Below are 8,578 nucleotides of genomic sequence, written 5' to 3' on the forward strand. Positions count from 1 at the left end.
CTATAATGTTACCAAGTACATTAATGTTTGATGTCTGGTAACCTGAGGCTGGTTCTCTGTAACCATATAATTCAATGCTGAGATAGGTTCACCTTTAAATTCTTCTTTCTGGGTCTGAATTTCTCTATAATTCATTTAAACAGGTTTTTCTAAAGCCTTTATCTTGCTACTCAAGCTGCCCAACCGTTTTAATGCTAAAATAAAAATGATCAAACAAATAATATTCAGAATTGATGTTATATATATATATATATATATATATATATATATATATATCCCATTAACATTAATTATCCTCTCATTTAATTGATCCATTTTCAGACTGCCTAATGTTTCATAAACAGAGACATAATTCCTTCCATTGTAAAAATGTTTCCTATTTTTTTCACATCTTCTTCCATTTATTGAAAATGGCAGTTAATAAAGGGCACAAACAAATCAATAGGAACATACTAGTGGAAAACAGAGAATATAAAACTAAAAATCCTGCTGGCTTCTTTAATTGGTTAAGAGAACCAAATGTAATAGGCAGATCTATTTTAAACAAAAAGCTAGTTTGTATTTTTTTAAATAATTATCCCACAAAAATGGTATGTAAAGGAAAGTTCTCATACATAAGAAGTTGTATCCTGGATTTAAGGAAATAGTTGCTGAGGCAGGGATTAACAGGAAGCCAGCAATAAGTCAACAAAACCCACTCCCCAAGACAAGGCTTGGCTCTATAGTCCAGAATTGTAGCATGAATCTTAAAAGTCTTATTAATAAAATCAAACCTGAGGCCAGTTATTGGGGTGAACGCTGGAAGATCAGAGAGACAGAACAAGCCACAGCTACCTCACTTCACCAGTTCCTCAGCTGGTCTTGTTTCCTCAGGCTGCAAGCTTCTGAGTCCTCAACCAGAATGAATCTCAGCTGAACTGTGCTGCTCCAAAGCCTGAATGCTTAACCAGCCAAATTCTTGGTCTTCACTCCTTATATAATCTTTCTACTTTCAGCAGTCACTCCCTGGGATTAAAGACTGGATTTCTGGGATTAAAGGCATGAGTCACCATGCCTGGTTGTTTCTAATGTGGCCTTGAACTCAGAGATCCAGAGGTATTTCTGTCTCTGGAATGCTAGGATTAAAGGCGTGAGCTACCACTGCCTGTCCTCATGTTTAATATTGTTGACATCCTGCTCTCTGACCCCAGATAAGTTTATTTTGGGGAATACACAATATTTCAGGGAACACAATACCCACCACATTTCCCCTGTTTTTGTCTAAAATTAAAAAAAGCTTATAACTAATACAAGAAAAATAATATCCAATAAGTATATATAATATACATAGTCAAGATTACATTAATGATGTCTAGTCCATTAACATTTGACAGATTCAGACAAAAAATATATATTAACAATGTCCAGTCCAGTAACATTTGATAAACTCAGACAAAAAAAAATTTGTTACTTATCCTATGTAAAACAAGTAATTCCTTTTCAAAAGTAGATTCAAAAATTGATCTTTTTTCTTGTCATATTCATATTCTCTTTATTCTTTTCATAAAAGTTTCAATAATCTACCTTTTGTCATTTTTACATCTTTCCCTTTTTCTTTTTAGTGTAGATTCAATGATCTACCCATTTATTCTATTATTTCTTTATCTTTTTTCTCAGGGTAGATTCAGTGATCTACCTCATATCTATATTCATATTTACTTATTTATTATGTATACAGTGTTCTGCCTGCATGTCTCCCTGCACCTGGAGGTCTGTACAGACAGGCAGTGATGAGGAGGTCATGTGGCTGGGTTTACAACCAATGAGAAAGCAGAACAGAAAGTCTATAAAAAAGAAAAAACACACATAAGTAGCTCTCTGGCAGAGAGGAAAGACAGAGCAGCAGTGAAGGGTAAGGTTTTCAGCTCTCAGCTATTGCTCTGAACTCTGCAATTGGCTGTGTTTCTTATTTAACAAGACGATTACATCTACACAGGATGGCCTCAAACTCAATCCCCCTTCCTCAACCTTCCAAGTGCTGGATTGTAGAGGAATACCACCACCCAGCAAGGTTAGCGGTTCTTAAGAACCAAGTGTTCAAATGCTACATGGCACAAAGCTATTCTAAATAAAGTACTATTGAGTACAAAAGAAAGTATGCTCGGCTTTCACCAAAAAAAAAAAAAAAAAAAAAAAAAGCTTCTAAAGGAAAACAACAACAAAATCATGCCCAGCAGACCAAGGAGGCTATAGCTAGTGGTCAAAGACACAACTCTGCATATCTGTGCTAGGAAATTCTATTTATCCAGAGTGGACTTAACAGGGGCATTTTTCAACATTTCATATGTGACCAAGTTTAAGCTTTCTGTTTCTTCCCTACCCACCAGTAACTCATATGATCCAACAGAAAGAGCTTTTAGAATTAGCTATTTTATTTTTCTTTCTGTGGCAAGATGTTGTCATGGAGCCTGATATTTCAGGTTCATATACATCCATGACCAGTGTCTTGTTGTAATCAAAGAACTTGGCAATGGACTTGGTGAACCTGGCTTCCCACTGCTGCTTTGTCCTCCCACTGACGAAGGTCAACTTCAGGGTGTATTTGTCATCAAACTTTTTGAGGCTGGAGGACAATTGCCAAATATCATCAGGATCCATGCCTGTATGATCTTTTCTGTGAGCCACAAGAAAGAGGCTCTTCTCCTTGTATGAGGCATAAATGGTCAGAAAACCCCATCGTCACAAAATAGGATATGACACACAAAGCCAAAACTGGCTTGGACTCTGGAAAGGGGTGCATGTAATCCCAAATCAAAGCCACTATGGTAAAGAAGCAGATGGGGAGGCGACCGTCAATTAGACCAACGTTCTCCACGTACTTGTATTTTTCCAGGAGTACCTTTTTGTCGGAACCATCCAAAGAATTTTTCACAGCTGATCCATCCCACTTATTATTTTTTACAGACTTATCATCAATCTTCCACTTATCCAACAAACCACTGCGGCTGCTGCCTGTTCCGCAGCTGGGGCGGAAGCCAGCCCCACTACCCACTACTGCCTCTGCCACCACTGCTTCTCCCGCCTTGTGACGCCACCAACGCCGCCTTCGCCGCTGTTATCTGGTCTCCCTCCTCAAAATGTTTCCTTTGGGGGGGGGGGGGAGACAGGGTTTCTCTGTGTAGCTTTGCACCTTTCCTGGTCTCATTCTGTAGACCAGGCTGGCCTCAAATTTACAAAGATCCCGAGTGCTGGGATTAAAGGCATGTGCCACCACAGTATTTTTTAATGTGGGGAAAAAAATTCTCTTTTGAGTACTTTCTCCCTTCAAGATACCTTGATTGACTCACCAAGTCTGCTGATTGAATAGAGCAGTAGAAATCCGAGGGCATTTCAAAGCAGCTATCTAGTGTGGTAGCAGTCCAAGATTGGACTCCAGAGAGAGCTCACCACCCACCAGGAGAGAGAAAGCCAAAAGACACTGGCCCATGTGGGGTAGAGACTCATTTAGCTCTGGCTTGAGCCATGCAGCTCATATCTGAGCTGGGGGCCTGTAAGGCCACAAGCAGTTTTTTCAGTGAATTCTGGCCATAAACACTGGGCACCAAATGTAAGTAAGATAAAATGCTGAACGGTCTTATTAATAAAAAAAAAAAAAAATACCTTGGAGCCAGATATCGGGGTGAAAAACTGAGAGATCAGAAAAGCAGAAAGAAGTCAGCCACATTCTTACCACTTGGAGATCCTCTGCCAAAGAGAGCTACTTCCTGTATATCCATGTCTACATGCCTTTTTGTTCTGCCATCTCATTTCCTCTCTTCACCCAGCTACATCACTTCCTGTCTGTCTGTACAGACCTCCAGACCTTTATGGTTATTACTTGGATTAAAGGTATGTACCACCATACCTGGCTCTGTTCCCAATGTGGCTTTGAAATCACAGAGATCCAGATGGATCTCTGCCTTCAGAGTGATAGGATTAAAGGCATACACTACCATTGCCTGACCTCTATGTTTACTATAGTGGCTGGCTTTTTCCTGATCCTCAGATAAACTTTATTGGGGTACACAGATAAAATGTCACCACACCCACTCATAAAAAAGAGAAAGAATGTGACATTACCCCATCTTTTGCTTCCAAATTGCCTCCAGCCTGCTTTCCTAATATCAGTGTCTCATGGAAAGGCCGCCAGAAACCATGCTAGGAGACTGAGTGTGGGTAAGAGTCTGTATGCATGTATGTACACACACACTCTCTCTGTGTCTTTCTCTCTGTGTCTTTCTCCCTCTCTTTCTCTCTCTGTGTCTTTCTCTTTCTCTCTTTCTTTCATACACACACACACACACACACACACACACACACACACACTCACACACACACACACTTCCTATAAGAATAAAAGGTAAAAACAACCCACCAAATTGTTATCATGGAAAATTTTATTAAAAATGGAAATTTCATAAAAAGAAAGAATAGGGAGATGAGAGATTTTTGTAATAATTTTGACCAAAATCTGAGTGCTGTGAGCATTTTACACTTCTGCCTTTTAAAATCTTGATACAAATAATTTTCTTTCCATAGTAGCGACAAGTTAAGACTTGAAATGGTAAATGTGAGCCCCATTGCTTGTCATGGTATAATTCTGAGAAAGATTAATTAATCAACAGTAACATAATACTGAATAATACTGACCTTAATAATAAGATTGCTGACTCCTTTACTTGGACTCTGAATGATGTTTTCTTTACCTTGGTTACCACAAGGCAAAGACATAAATTCTGTATTGAAGTGTAGTTGGAATCTTAAAAGTTCTTATTAATAAAATCAAACCTGAGGCCAGTTATTGGGGTGAATGCTGGAAGATCAGAGAAGCAGAACAAGCCACAACTCACCTTGCTAGTTCCTCAGGTGATCCTGTTTCCTCAGGCTGGAAGCCTCTGAGTCCTCATCCCAATGGGACTCAGCTGAACTGTGCTGCTCCAAAGCCTGAATGCTAAACCAGCCAAATGCTTAACTAGCCAAATGCTGCTAGTTTCTGGTCTTCACACCTTATATAATCTTTCTACTTTCTGCTGTCACTCCCTGGGATTAAAGGCTGGATTTCTGGGATTAAAGGCATGTTTCACCATGCCTGGCTATTTCCAATGTGGCCATGAACTCAGAGATCCAGAGGTATTTCTGTCTCTGAAATGCTAGGATTAAAGGCGTGAGCTACCACTGCCTATCCTCCTGTTAAACATTGTGGCCTTCCTGCTCTCTGACCCCAGATAAATTTATTTTGGGAAACACACAATATTTCAGGGAACACAATACCCACCACATTGAAGGTTGATATTATAACTATAGATTATCTTATATTGGGGATGTAGGCTTAGAGATATATAAAGATACATTACAGAAAGCAGTGATTAATAGATACAGAAGTTAAATTGTTTCAGTTTAAAACTTTCCATGATATTCCCCCAAATTAATAAGATATTTTTAAATATATGTTTTTGGGGTGTGTGTGTGTGTGTGTGTGTGTGTGTGTGTGTGTGTGTGTGTTTGTGTGTGTGTTATGGACTTTCTATGTGGCCTTTGTTGGCCTCATGCTATTGGCAATACTTCTCCCTCAATTTCTTAATACTGAGACTATAAATTTTTGCCATGATTCTTTGCTTTGGAGAAACTTTTCCGTGTTATAAGAAGCAAAAATTCTGCTTAAAAAAATTTATGGACATTTCTACAGTTACAAAGGAAGAAATATCAGATTCTCATAAGTAATCAACATAAAGACACATCCTTTATTTATACTATCCAGGAACCAGAAAGTTAGAAATCAATTCTACTCAAAGAAAAAAAGAATCAGGAAAATTTTTTATCAAATGGGTGTTTGTATCTTCAGAACTTAATTAATTTTAGTGAAGGATTATCTAGAAACAAAGAACTCTAAAATTATTTATACAGAATTGTCGATGGTTTAAGGATTTGAGGACTTGAGCCATTCAGTCTCTCCTGTGTATTAGGATTGCTTTATAAGACAGTAATAGGTTTGCACTTGAGACACTAAGAAACCAATTGCCAAAACAATTTTCAGTGTCCTGTAGTTATAGTCATGTTTGCATTTGGATCTTGCAGCTTAAGAAAAATCTCTTATTTACCATATTGTAATAAAAAAACATATTCATTTCGTACTTTTTATGTAGAATATGAAGTCTACTGAGCTCATGGTTATGTTAAGATTTCTAGGACATAATTTTTTTTTCTAATAACTCCTACAATCAGCTTGTTTGTGAATTACCTCTCACATTTAACACAGTAGACTGTGGTGGTATTGTGTTCCCCAACATATTGTGTGTTCTCCGAAATAAATTTTTCTGGGGTCAGAGAACAGGATGGCCACAATATTAAACATGAGGATAGGCAGTGGAAGCACATGCCTTTAATCCTAGCATTCCAGAGACAGAAATACCTCTGGATCTCTGAGTTCAAGGCCACATTAGAAACAACCAGGCATGGTGACACACGCCTTTAATCCCAGAAATCCAGCCTTTAATCCCAGGGAGTGACAGCAGAAAGTAGAAAGATTATATAAGGTGTGAAGACAAGAAACTAGCAGCCATTTGGCTAGTTAAGCATTTGGCTGGTTAAGCTTTTAGGCTTTGGAGCACCACAGTTCAGCTGAGATTGGTTTTGATGAGGACTCAGAAGAATGCAATCTGAGGAAACAAGACCAGCTGAGGAACTGGTGAGGTGAGGTAGCTGTGGCTTGTTCTGTCTTTCTGATCTTCCAGTATTCACCCCAATAACTAGCCTCAGGTTTGATTTTATTAATAAGACTCTTTAAGATTACTGCTACAGCGGGCGTTCATCACTACTTTTTATTTTCATAAGTTGATAAGCACTGAATACTTCACCATTTGCGATTGTGTTAATTGTGGGCAGTTTTTTGTTTGCTTGTTTCTGTTAGAATTTCCTCATTTGAAATAGGCCTTTTAAAAGGAAAGGTTAAAATAATATGGGTTTGAATAGTTAAGCATATGTTAGACATTAAAACATTCAATCAATTAATATAAAATTTAAATGTCGATTGAATAGTTTGGTGGCATTATTGAGGATAAAGATACCATAATAACTGGGGTAGATGAAATAACATAATTTCTTTAGAAGTCATTTTTTTTATTGTTGTTGCAAGTTAATAGTCCTTTCCATATTTTTGTATTGATGCCATTGTGATTTCGGTACAATGAACTCTGATTAGCAGACAACACTCTACTTGCATTTACTAATTTGTAAGATTAATTTTGTCTAAGCAGGAAACATCTGCACACTGTCTGCTGGGCCTGCCAAGTACCTCCAAAAATCAGCCCAGACATATTTTACATCTGCCATCTTTTATAACCCAAACTGCTGCAAGTAGAAATGTATATTTATCCTTTTTAATGAAAAAGAAGTGTCTGAATGCCAACTAGAATGCACAAAAGATTACATCTGAGATACCAAGCTTCTCTTGTCTGACATTAAATGTTTTAGTAGCTAACTCTTATGAATTATTGAGATTCTCATCATTTAGCAAATGGATCCCATCCTGCAGTAATTATCACCATGCATCTTTTTCTTATCATAGATAGTGTGTCATCAAAGAACTTGGAGTAAGGCTTGAAACAGTAAATGATGGTATTTGTAGGTTTTCTACTGATGAAAGATGGTAACATCAGACTTGAGATACTGGTCAATAGGTTTAAGGCTGTGACAGGGCACATAGGCACATAGAAATTTCCCTTTCACATGTCTCTTTGGTATGTTCATATCAGAATATTACAATTTATTGTACTCCCAAACTGTCAAAAACTACAGTATTTCTGTTAATGCAACTGAATGGTTAGGAAGAGGAAAATCATTTTTGAAACAGTATCCACTTTGTCATTTCAGCTTTATTTCTGGTATTAGCCTATTGCTATGACCTTTTGTTGCTATGACCAGAACAACCTGAGAAATTTATTTAGGTAACATATAATATTACAATGTAACAATATATATCACGTGTTAATATGTAAATATATAATAATATATAATAAATCTTAAATATTTATTTATGTAAATAAATATCAAATAGTAAGGGCAATTTCACACTTAGTGAGTCATTATACATTCCATCTGTTTATTTTATTTTATTTTATTTTTGGTTTTTCTCGATAGGGTTTCTCTGTGTAGCTTTGCACCTTTTCTGGAACTCACTTGGTAGCCCAGGCTGGCCTTGAACTCACAGAGATCCGCCTGGCTCTGCTTCCTGAGTGCTGGGATTAAAGGCGTGAACCACCACCACCACCACCACCACCACCACCACCACCAACAACAACAACAACACCCGGCCTTTCTGTTTATTTTTGTATGTGAATTTATTATGGAATACTTGAGATTTACAAGCTCCAGAAAAAAAAAATGGGGCAGAATGTAGTTTAATAAGCCTTTGGTAGTTTTCATAGGCAGAGAGTCTATTGTATTGTATACATGACATTTCTCATTTTACTTGATTTAGGTCCAATTTAGTTTTTAATAAAAAGACTGTTTTGCTACCTTACTAACATCTTGGCTTCAGACATTCTCTACCAAGGAAGTCCTT

At 37.4% G+C, this 8,578-nt stretch overlaps 1 pseudogene; it reads right to left on the minus strand.

Moving 5' to 3' along the window:
- Positions 1–2,405: 2,405 nt before the first annotated feature.
- On the minus strand, positions 2,406–4,103 carry LOC118597768 (annotated as a pseudogene).
- Positions 4,104–8,578: the final 4,475 nt, after the last annotated feature.

Source organism: Onychomys torridus, chromosome 17 (assembly GCF_903995425.1).
Source record: "Onychomys torridus chromosome 17, mOncTor1.1, whole genome shotgun sequence".
Classification (NCBI taxonomy): Eukaryota; Metazoa; Chordata; class Mammalia; order Rodentia; family Cricetidae; genus Onychomys; species Onychomys torridus.